The 13036-nt window shown below is 37.5% G+C and overlaps 1 protein-coding gene across 2 annotated transcripts in view; it reads left to right on the plus strand.

Annotated features, from left to right (window-relative positions):
- The window catches only part of TANGO6 (transport and golgi organization 6 homolog), a 192486-nt gene that overhangs the window by 140704 nt on the left and 38746 nt on the right, over positions 1 to 13036 (plus strand). The window lies entirely within an intron of this gene.

Below are 13036 nucleotides of genomic sequence, written 5' to 3' on the forward strand. Positions count from 1 at the left end.
CTGCTACCTCTCCCACTCTCAAAACTTGCTTTTTAAAAAACAGCTTTAGGGGCCGGCTCTGTGGCCGAGTGGTTAAGTTTGCACACTCCGCTGTGGCGGCCCAGGGTTTGGATCCTGGGTGCGGACATGGCACCGCTCGTCAGGCCACGTTGAGGCGACATCCCACATCCCACAACTAGAAGGACATGCAACTAAGATATACAACTGTGTACGGGGGTGTTGAGGAGATAAAGCAGGAAAAAAAAAAAGATTGGCAACAGTTGTTAGCCCAGGTGCCAATCCTTTAAAAAAAAACAGCTTTATTGGAATATAATTCATATACCATACAATTCACCATTTACAGTGTGCAGTTCATATTTTTTTGTATGTTCTCAAGGTTGTGCAGCTATCACTACAATCAATTTTAGGACATTTTCATCATCCCAGAAGAAACCCTCTACCTATTACCAGTCAGTCAATCACTAATCTACTTTCTGTCTCTAAGGGTTTTCTTATTGTGGACATATCCTATAAATGAAGTCATATGACATGTGTGTTTTTGTGACTGGCTTCTTTAACGTAACATAATGTCTTCAAAGTTTATCTATGTTGCAGCATGTATCTGTACTTCATTCCTTTTTTACTGCCAAATAATATTCCCTTATGTGGATACATTGCATTTTTTAATCCATTCATCAGTTGATGGACTTTTGAGTTCTTTCTACTTTTTGGCTATAATGAATAATGCTGCTATGAACATTTGTGTTCATGTTTTTATGTGGAAATGTGTTTTAAATTCTCTTGGGTATATACCAAGGAGTGGAATTGTTGGATCATATGATAACTTTATTTCTAACTTTTTAAGGAATTGCCAAACTGCTTTTCAAAGTGGCTGGACCATTTTACATTTTGACTAGCATTGTAGAAGAGTTCTAATTTCTTCTCACCAGCACTTGTTAGTGTCTGTCTTTTTGATTATAGCCGTCTTAGTGGGTATGAAGTGGTATCTCATTGTGGTTTTGGTTTGCAGTTCCCTAATGATTAATGATGTTGAGCATCTTTTTATGTGCTTATTGGCCATTTGTATATCTTCTTTGGAGAAATGTCTATTCAGACACTTTGCCCATTTTTAAATCAGCTTATTTGTCTTTTTTTTATTGTATTGTAAGAGTTCTTTATAGATTCAGGAGACAAGTCCCTTATCAAATACATGATTTGCAAATATTTTCTCCTGTTCTGTTGGTTGTCTTTTCACTTTCTTGATGGTGACATTTGAAGTACAAAAGTTTTTAATATTGGTGAAGGTCCAACATACCTATTTTTTCTTTTATCTCTTGTGATTTTAGTGTTATATCTAAGAAGGCTTTGCCTAACCTAAGGTCACAAAGATTTACTGCTATGTTTTCTTCTAAGAGTTTTATAATTTTAGCTCTTAAATTTAGATCTATGATCTTTTTTTTTTTTTTTTGAGGAAGATTAGCCCTGAGCTAATATCTGCCACCAATCCTCCTCTTTTTGCTGAGGAAGACTGGCCCTGAGCTAACATCCATGCCATCTTCCTCTACTTTATATGTGAGATGCCTGCTACAGCATGGCTTGATAAGTGGGGTGTAGGTCTGCACCTGCGATCTGAACTGGCAAACCCCAGGCCGCTGAAGCAGAATGTGCAAACTTAACCATTGTGCCACCGAGCTGGCCCCTAGATCTATGACCATTTGAAGTTACTTTTGCATTTGGTGTAAGGAGGGGGTTCAAATTCATTATTTTGCATGTGGATATCAACTATTTGTCGAAAAACTATTCTTTCCGCCATTGAATTGTCTTGGCATTCTTACTGAAAATCAATTGACCATAAATATGAGAGTGTATTTCTGGACTCTTCAGTTCTACTCCATTGATCTATAGGTCTATCCTTAGGCTAGTACCACACTGTCTTGATTATGGTAGCTTTGTAGTAAGTTTTTTAATTGGAAAATGTGAGCCCTCCAACTTTGTTCTTTTTTTTCAAGATCATTTGGCTATTCTGTATCCCTTACATTTCCATGTGAATTTTAGGACCAGCTTGCCAATTTCTGCCAAAACAGACAAACAAAAAGGGCAGCTGGGGTTTTAATAAGAATTACATTGAATCTGTAGATCAATTTTGGCAGCATTGCCATCATACAATATTACATCTTCCAATCCATGAACGTGGGATGTCTTTCCATTTATTTGGATCTTCTTTAATTTCTTTCAACAGTGTTTTGTAGTTTTCAGAGTACAAGTGTTCTACTTTTGTTAAATTTATTCCTAAGCATTTTATTCTCTTTGATGCATTCATAAATTGACTTGTTTTCTTAATTTAATTTTCAGAATATTAATATATAGTCTCAGTACTTACTTTTGACACTGCTAGCAAGAACTGAAAGGCAAGTTAGGAGACATCGATTGCTTGAAGTGGAGTAAAGTACTTACATGCATGTAATAAGAATGTCATCAGCACTTCTGAGCTGGTGAAGCCACACCTTACAGTGACTGTGCTATCAATGACCTGATTTCTCTGTGACTATCTTAGGAAAAGACTTTCTCTTGGCAAAGAATGCAGGAAGTTTTCAATCATTGCATGTGTCTTATCATTCTGTTTACTACCCTTATTACATAGAGACGTCCTGGTACTATCTGAGTCATCATTCATTTGGAAAAAAAATTGATCTCTAAAAGATTATCATACTCTTTGGCTCAACGTGACTTTGCAACCAGTTAACAGAGTAAGAGTGTGCTGAAGGCATTGCAGTAGAAATTATCCAGCTAGAGATTAATCATTGCAATGCAAGCCTCATTCTACATCATAGAATAAGACTTCTGGCCTCTCTGAACACACATATAAACTCAGATTCACCAAACTCAAGAATATGTCTCTAGTTAAGCCACTCTCTTGCTCAAAAAAGGATTATCACTGTTTTCAGTAAATGGTACTGGAACAGCTGGACATGTACATGCAAAAATGAATCTAGACAAAGACCTTATACCTTTCACAAAAATTAACTTAAAATGGATCATAGACCTAAATGTGAAACACAAAAATATAAAACTCCTAGAAGATAACATAGGAGAAAATCTAGATGACCTTGGATATAGTGATGATACAATATCAAAGACACAATTTATGAAAGAAATAATAAACTGAACTTCATTAAAATCAAAAGCTTCTGCTCTACAAGAGACATTCTCAAGAGAATGAGAAGACAAGCCACAGACGGGGAAAAAATATTTGCAAAAGACATAGCTAATAAAGGACTGTTATCCAAAATATACAAGGAACCCTTCAGATTCAACAATAAGAAAACAAGCAACCTGATTAAAAAATGAGCAAAAAACCTAACGTCTCACCAAAGAAGATGTACAGATGGCAAATAAGCATATGAAAAGTTGCTCCACATCATATGTCTCAGGGAAATGCAAATTAAATGACAATGAGATACCACTACACACCTATTAGAATGGTCAAAATCCAAAATACTGACAACACCAATTGCTGGCAAGGAAGTGGAGCAATAGGAACCCTCATTCATTGCTGGTAGAAATTCAAAATGGTATACCCAGTTTGGAAAAGGAGGTGGCATCTAAACCGAAATCTTGAAGGATAGTGAGGATTTTCATAGATACAAGAGGAAAAGTGCTCCAGGTAGACAGAACTGTGTCAGCAGAGGCATGGGGGCAAGGTAGTGGTGGGGGAGAGAGACAATAAAATAGATGGCATATTCATAAAACAGCAGATATGCCAGGTGACTGTAACAAAGAGTGCAACTTAAGATGAATATGATCAGAAGTAGGCAGGGTCAAATCACAGAGGGCATGAAGTTAAGGATTTGAACGATGGGGAACTGATATTGCAAAATGGTACCGCTACTTTGGAAGCCAGTTTGGCAGTTTCATACAAAACTAAATATATTCTCTTACCATATGATCTGGCAATCACGCTTCTTGGTATTTACCCAAATGAGTTGAAAACTTATATGCACACAAAAACCTGCACATAAATGTCTATAGCAGCTTTATTCATAATTGCCAAAACTTGGAAGCAACCAAGATGTCCTTGAGTAAGAGAATGGATAAATAGATTGTGGTTAGATCCAGACAATGGAATATTTTTCAACACATGAAAGAAATGAGCTATCAAGCCGTAAGAAAACATGGAGAAACCTTAAACGCATGTTTAAGTAAAAGAAGCTAATGTGAAAAGGCTACATACTGTGTGATTCCAACAATACGACATTCTGGAAAAGGCCAAACTATAGAAACAGAAAGATCATAGGCAGAGCACGGAAGATTTTTAGGCCAGTGAAACTACTCTGTATGATACTATAGGTGGACACATGTCATTATACATTTGTCAACCCATAGAATGTACAACACTGGAGTGAACCTTAAAGTAAACTATGGACTTTGGGTGATAATGATGTGTCAATGTAGGTTCATCAGTTGAAACAAATGTATGACTCTGATGTAGGATGTTGCTAATGAAGGAGTCTGGGGGGCGAGAGGGAGATGGAAGAGGAGCAGGAGGTATGTGAGAACTCCTTGTACTTTCTGCACAATTTGTTGTGAACCTAAAACTGCTCTTAAACATAAAGTCTATTTAAAAAAAAAAAGCATTATCAGTTTCCCACTGTTCAAATCCTTAACTTCATGCCCTCTGTGATTTGACCCTGCCTATTTCTGATCATATTCATCTTAAGTTGCACTATTTTGTTACAGTCACCTGGCATAGCCTCTGTTTTCTGAATATGCCATCTATTATATTGTCTCTCTACCCCACCACTACCTTGCCCCCATGCCTCTGCTGACACAGTTCCATCTACCTGGAGCACCCTTCCTCTTGTATCTATGAAAATCCTCACCATCCTTCAAGATTTGGTTTAGAAGCCACTTCCTCCATTGAAGTCTTTCCCCAAAAGAATAAATATCACCTGCCCTGTTGCTCACATGACACTTGGTACCTCTAGCTTCCTGGAAGTAAGGACAAAATTTCCTTTATCTCTCAGGTGGGATTCATAACAGGGACACAGGGATGGTTCAACATCCACAAATCAATCAACGTGATACACCACATCAACAAACTGAGGAATAAAAACCACATGATCATCTCAATAGATGCAGAGAAGGCATTTGACAAGATCCAACAGCCATTTATGATAAAAACTCTGAACAAAATGGGCATAGAAGGAAACTACCTCAACATAATAAAGGCCGTATATGACAAACCCATAGCCAACATCATACTCAGTGGGCAAAAACTGAACGCCATCCCCCTGAAAACAGGAACGAGACAAGGATGCCCTCTGTCACCACTCTTATTTAACATAGTACTGGAGGTCCTGGCCAGAGCAATCAGGCAAGAAAAAGGAATAAAAGGAATCCAAATAGGGAGGGAAGAAGTGAAACTCTTGCTGTTTGCAGACGACATGATCTTATATATAGAAAACCCCAAAGAATCCATTGGAAAACTCTTAGAAGTAATCAACAACTGCAGCAAAGTTGCAGGATGCAAAATCAATTTGCATAAATCAGTAGCATTTCTATATTCTAATAACGAACTAACAGAAAGAGAACTCAAGAACACAATACCATTCACAATTGCAACAAAAAGAGTAAAATACCTCGAGGTAAATTTAACTAAGGAAGTGAAGGACCTACGTAATGAAAATTACAAGGCCTTTCTGAGAGAACTGGATGACGACATAAGGAGATGGAAAGACATTCCATGTACATGGATTGGAAGAATAAACATAGTTAAAATGTCCGTTCTACCTAAAGCAATCTACAGATTCAACGCCATCCCAATCAGAATCCCAATGACATTCTTTACAGAATTAGAACAAAGAATCCTAAAATTCATATGGGGCAACAAAAGACCCCGAATTTCTAAAGCAGTCCTGAGAAAAAAGAACAAAACGGGAGGCATCGCAATCCCTGACTTCAAAACATACTACAAAGCTACAGTAATCAAAACAGCATGGTACTGGTACAAAAACAGGTGCACAGATCAATGGAACAGAATTGAAAGCCCAGAAATAAAACCACACATCTATGGACAGCTTATCTTTGACAAAGGAGCTGAGGGCATACAAAGGAGAAAAGAAAGTCTTTTCAACAAATGGTGCTGGGAAAACTGGAAAGCCACATGTAAAAGAATGAAAATTGACCATTCTTTTTCACCGTTCACCAAAATAAACTCAAAATGGATCAAAGACCTAAAGGTGAGACCTGAAACCATAAGGCTTCTAGAAGAAAACGTAGGCAGTACACTCTTTGACATCAGTATTAAAAGGATCTTTTCGGACACCATGTTTTCTCAGAGAAGGGAAGCAATAGAAAGAATAAACAAATGGGACTTCATCAGACTAAAGAGCTTCTTCAAGGCAAATGAAAACAGGATTGAAACAAAAAAACAACCCACTAACTGGGAAAAAATATTTGCAAGTCATATATCTGACAAAGGCTTAAACTCCATAATATATAAAGAACTCTCACAACTCAACAACAAAAAATCAAACAACCCAATCAAAAAATGGCCTGGAGACATGAACAGACTTTTCTCCAAAGAAGATATACTGATGGCCAATAGGCACATGAAAAGATGCTCATCATCGCTGATAATCAGGGAAATGCAAATCAAAACTACACTAAGATATCACCTTACACCCATTAGAATGACAAAAATATCTAAAACTAATAGTAACAAATGTTGGAGAGGTTGTGGAGACAAAGGAACCCTCATACACTGCTGGTGGGAATGCAAACTGGTTCAGCCACTATGGAAAACAGTATGGAGATTCCTCAAAAAATTAAAAATAGAACTACCATACGATCCAGCCATCCCACTACTGGGTATCTGTCCAAAGAGCTTGAAGTCAGCAATTCCAAAAGTCCTATGTACCCCAATGTTCATTGCAGCATTATTTACAATAGCCAAGACATGGAAGCAACCTAAGTGCCCATCAACTGATGAATGGATAAAGAAGATGTGGTACATATATACAATGGAATACGACTCAGCTGCAAAACAGAACAAAATCATTCCATTTGCAATAACATGGATGGACCTTGAGGGAATTATGTTAAGTGAAATAAGCCAGCTAGAGAAGGATAATCTGTGTATGACTCCACTCCTATGAGGAATTTAAAAATGTGGACTAAGAGAACAGTTTAGTGGATACCAGGGGAAAGGTGGGTTGGGGGGTGGGCACAAAGGGTGAAGTGGTGCACCTACAACACGAATGACAAACATTAATGTACAACTGAAATTTCACAAGATTGTAACCTATCATTAACTCAATAAAAAAAAAAATTCCTTCATCTCTGAACCTCTAGTGCCTCACGGAGTCCCTTGCGCATAGTGGTACACATTAAATATTTTCATTGAATTGGCTAGGTAGAAGGGCATTTCTCAAACTGGAATCTGGAGATTAAATTCTGATATATTTCAAGGGTCTGTGAATTCTCTAAAAGAATTTTTTAAATGTGTTTTCATTTCAATGATAATTCTTAATCACCTGGATCCACATTATAATCAAGTTGCACTGCACAATTTCAGTGCCTATGTTTGTGTTTGAGAAACATTGGACTAAAACATTACTTAGAATGTATGTAAATTTCTGATTACAGAGGAGTGCTGGCTGTAAGTGATCATTCAATCTGTGGAAAATATAATTGGTTTTACCCAGGAGCACCTTAACCAGTAGGATAGGATATTTCTTAGTTACTTCCTGTTAGTAGGTAGAAGAGGGTAGTCAGGAATAGTTTTATCTGTGTTCAGTTCTGCGTCTCCGAAAAAAAAAGGGAAGGGTGGGAGGAAAGAAGGAATAGAGAGCCCTCCAGACATTAATAATGGAGCTTTGAAAGGATGGTATAAGGATTTGGCCAAGGGTAGAATTTTCTTTCTCACTTCCTTTTTCTTGATTTCACTTTTATAAGCTGTTTCTAGTGAGAACTAGGGGAATGGTTGAACCCTTGAAATCAGCAGGTCCCCTGACTCCAAAGTTTATTGTGTTAATTCAGCACCCTTCCACTACATACGTGTCTCTTGTTGCAAGTCATCTCATACCCTTGATGGAAAAACATGGGCTCTGATATGCATAAATGAATCTATCAATGTAGATGTCAAAGTACCATTGGAAAGGTTAATAAAAATCCTCTAAATCCTAATTTGTTAAAAGAATCTTTTCACATATGTGATAATTGATACAAGCAAGTCATAGGCGGGTTAAAAATTTTTCAGCTCTCTCTTTTCACTCTGCACTTGATTTTTCACCTTCTAAAAGCAACTCGTTTTTATCCAGTTTGTTCAAACAAATCTAGATCCTTCCCTTGTTTCCTTGAACACACAGCTGTTTGCTTCTCAATAAGGTTGGTTATTGCTGACTTCCTGAGAAGAATATGGAGATGCAAATAGCCAGGTGTTGTCATTATCATTGCACAAAGTAAAAGACGTTAGAGCGGAACTAAGATAAACCCCATTGACTAGAATCCACTTGAGTAAGTTTCTGAAAATGGGCTTGGATTTATTGTGTTCATTTCCCTGAAGCTGTTTAGAAATGCCTGAGGAAAAGACGGTGGTCTCTCTGACTTCAGTTCCACGAATATTAGTCTAAATATTTCAGTCTGTGGTGAGTACTTTCTGAAAATGGGGATGAGGGAATTCAGAAATCAATATCATCTTTTTGTAAAAGCCATATAATATGCAGATTTTTAAGAGGACAAGTTAACAGGATGGTTATGAACTTTTGCCTTTGTCAGGTGGTAAGTATGCGCTATCTTTCAGACAAAAGGTGAATTAGGATCTTGGAATCTTGTGGCTCAAAGAAGTTTCAACTGAAGCAATAACAGCATCTCATTTGGATAAAGAAAAATACACACACACACAAAACACCAAAAAAACAAAACCCCTCATGGATGGGATAATTGAGGTTTTGTTGCTTAATTAGAAACTAAGAAATAGTAGTGGGTGTCTCAGAGCCCGAGGTTTTAGTTCATAATGAAGTGGGTTAGTCAATAGTTGTGAAATATACTCAGCATATAACCGCTTCACATGAGCTATTACTGTAAATAGTTACTCACCGTTTTTTTTTTTAATACGTTGGCGGATGTATAAAGATGACTTAGCTCTTTGGGAAAGTTATATATATATGCTGATATTATAAGAGTCATACTGTATACCAGGCTATTGTCCCAATTAAAATTGTAATTAGAAGAAAGAAAATTATTGGGTTTACTTTTTTCTTTTGGTATATTTTAGTTATAAGGTTGACTTTTGAATCCTTTTAAAAACATACACTGTCTTAAATTCCTTTGTTTTGATGAATATAACTTTTCTGACTTTGTACTTATAGACATAAAACTGACATAGAAGTGCTGTACAATTTTAAAGAGTGTTCCGGTTTTCGTATTATGTCAGAATGCTTTTGGCTGCAGATAGCAGAAATTCCCAACTTAACTGCCTTAAACAATAAGGAATGAGTCACTGCACATAATAAAAAGTCCAAGACTGGTTAATTCTTTAGCTTCATGGCATCATTTGAGACCCAAATTCTTTTCATCTTTGCCAACCACAGTTTATTGGCCTCATCCTCTGGTCCCTCATGGTTGCAAGTTGGCTGCGTCAACTCTAAGGTGTCATTTCCCTGTCGTAGCCAGAGGCAAAAAGTCTTCTTAGAGTCTTCTAGCAGATTTTCTTTCACACCTCATTGTCCAGAATTCTATCACATGCCCATGCCTAAACCAATTAAGGCAAAGAGATATATCCACCACAATTCGCTTAGACCAATGAAGACCTTAGCCTGAATCACATGGGTGATGGTTGGTACTGGGGTTAAGGTGGATATTTGAAAAAAAATTAGAGTGCTATTTGCAAGGAAGAATGGGAGAATGCCAATGAAATGTATAGAACAAAATTTGACTTATTGGGATCCCTAAAGCTCAAATTAAGAACCCTTTATGTAAGATATTTAAGTTCTATACCTGTATCAGATTGCAGCCCTGGAATCTATATTCTCTGACTACATGCATTCGTTTTGTTCTACATAGAAACCTGGTCAGGGCTGACCTGCAGCCTGGAGACTAGGATCCAGTACAGTCTCGAGAAACCAGCCACATGGCATAGTAGGAGCTAGGAGAAGGGAGGATTAGTTAGAGGCCAGCAGAGTCCCCAGGAAATGTGGGCAGGGCTGTAAATCCCTCAAGAAAACCAAGTTTGAGCAAGAGTGTGACAAGTATAGACTGTGTACATGAGGTCTAAGGGAGATTAGGTTTCGGAGAACATGATGGCAGGGCACTTTGAGAAATACAGAGTGGATGCAGTGAGTGTTCCAGCTCTTCCAGTCCAATAACCTGGAAAACAAGGTAGCAAGTGGACCCAGGGCTAGCTGACTGGGTACAGTGCAGGGTTCTTGAGATGCATGCTTCCACTGGCTCCGCTTGGTTCTTTGTTGCAGTTGAGGATGGGGTTGGTGGAGCATGTAGTTAAATGGACACTCATTTTGAAGGTAGTCATGAAGCTCAGGCAGGGCAGGAATGTATGCAAATGGAATATTAAATTGTGGTTTTGTTAATGTAATGGTACGCCCTTGACTTTTATGGTGGGTCAGTATAAGAAACAGCCATATGATTTCTACATTGAATATAAAATTTCTTTTGACCATTCTGCTCTTCACTTTTCCCCCAGGTCTTCACATGACTTGTTCCTTCAGGTCTTCTCCTCTGAGAGCTTTTCCCTGAGCCCTCACCCCTGGCTCTGAAACACCCCCCCACACACAATACCCCACCTTCCTTATTTTTCTTAAAAGCCCTTATTGCTGCTGGAAGATTTATTTACTGTTTGTTGTCTTTCTCTCCCCCTGGAAGTAGGCTTCATGAAGATGGGAACTTTGCTTTCTTGTTCGTGCTATATTATCTCCAGTACTGAGAACACAGTTGGAATATGATAGGCACTCAATAAGGATTTGCTGGATGAATGAATAAGAGACCTCTTGGTGTTCTTCCTAAAGTTTTTCTCTCCCAATGGATTGATATTCCTTCTTTCATTGGATGATGAGAACTATGTTTTCTGTTTCCTTTTTTGCCTTAGCTACCAGGAATTGCTAAGTTAAATTTTGGGTTCATTTGTACTAACCCCCTTTAGCGTATGATGTCTATACTCCCTCACTTACTATAGAGCTTTTAAAAAATAGTTATTTCAATTTCAATATTATTTATTGTCAGTTGCCTCAAATCCTATAGGGAAGTAAATGAGGACTGAATAACAATAAATGAACTGACTGATTGAAGGGTAACAAGGAGAAATCAAAAAAGAATGCCAGACTTTTTAGTCTGGATGACTAAGAATTCTGGAGCTGTTGTTAATAGAAATAGGATCCAAATCAAAACATTACTCATAAAAGTCTCTTTCTTATTTTGGCCACATCTCACTCCATTGTTGTTGCTTGGTCAGTTTTTTTCCTCTTCTCCATTAGGCTTTGAATGCCATGAAGGAAGGGACTATGTCTTATTTATGATCCATAGTACCTCGCACATAGTACCTTTCCTTTACTATTTATTTTTAACTTTAAGTCCCTACGTTAGTAAACATTAACTTTTTGTCATCTGCTCTTACCTTTTCAAGCTGCAATTCCCCTTCCTTATGGATTTCCAATCTTTTCATTTCTTTGTTACTTCCTTCCCCACAAGGGATCTTCATTCCTTTAACCACGACAGCCTCCCACTCCAGGGTTCATGAATGTGTGCCTTTTCTTCCTTTCCCACCCTCCTGAATCTCCTTCCCCCAATGACTAAACTAAAGGTGACTCATCAACTCAGACTCTTACAACTGGAAGAGGCCAGAGAGATCATCTCTCTAATTGGCTCATATTCACTTGGTCCAAAGAGGTGAAGCTAGTTGCCCAAAGTCACACTGCTAGTTGGCAGCAGGACCAAAACTAGAACACATATCTCTTAACTCTGGATCCACATCTCACACTGCAGAATGAGCGAGCTCCTTCCTAACTCCAGAAAGGGAAAGTACTATAACGCAAGCAGAAAAGTATGTTTTCCTCTTAGTTGGAAATATCTTAAATGCAATATGTCATAGGAGTTAAGTATCAGGCTACTTAAGTTTGATCATGGTTGTATTTACTCTTTGGACAAGCTATTTAAGCCCTCTATTTTAGTATATCCTTTCTTTTTTTCTATGCATTTGTATATTTAATATACATATTTAAGTCTGTAAGTTTGGTATGTTAATAGTGAGAGAAGTTGTATGTGCATCTTTATATACGTAAATGGAAAGATACTGGTTCTGTTAGTTCCTTTCACTGAATGGTATCTTAAGGTGACCTTTCCATATTGGTGCACATAATTCTGTCATGTTTCTTTTAACATAGTAGTATTCCATAGTATGTATGGTTATTTAACCATTTCCGTATTAATGAATATTTAATTTATTTCTTCTCATTTTTCACTATTACAATTCTGCAGTAAAATCTTTATGCAGATATCCTTGTCATATATCTGACAGCCTCTCTAGAATTGATATTCACAAATGCAAATACTAGGTCTAAAAATAGGTACAAAGCCTCTTCTTCTCGATTCTGAAAACGGGCTATGGCTAAGTGATTGATTCAATCTCTGCAATGTATGTTGTTGTTAAATGGGCAGGAGATGAGTCTCATGACTGCGTGAGGGTATTAGGAACTGGGAGCATTTTAGAGAAATTACTCCATCTTTTTCTTACATTGTATGGAAAGTACATTGTGTTCCCGGCCTTGAGGGAAAACAAAAAGAAAAACAAAAAAACTTCCTCCTCTCCCTTCCGAGTGACTGAGATTAGTGAAACTATGCTCTAAGCAACCTCTGCTTGACACTATGACGGCATTAACCACACAGTACTGTAATTGTTGGTATTTATCTGTTTATACCCACCCCTTAAACTTTGACTTGAGTGTAGAGATTATGTTTTATCAATTTTTGTATCCCTAGAATATTAGCATGATAACTAGCATATAGTTTTTTTTTGTTGAGTAAACTCATGAATTCAACTCAAGAT

This window comes from Equus caballus, chromosome 3 (genome assembly GCF_041296265.1).
Source record: "Equus caballus isolate H_3958 breed thoroughbred chromosome 3, TB-T2T, whole genome shotgun sequence".
Taxonomy (NCBI): Eukaryota; Metazoa; Chordata; class Mammalia; order Perissodactyla; family Equidae; genus Equus; species Equus caballus.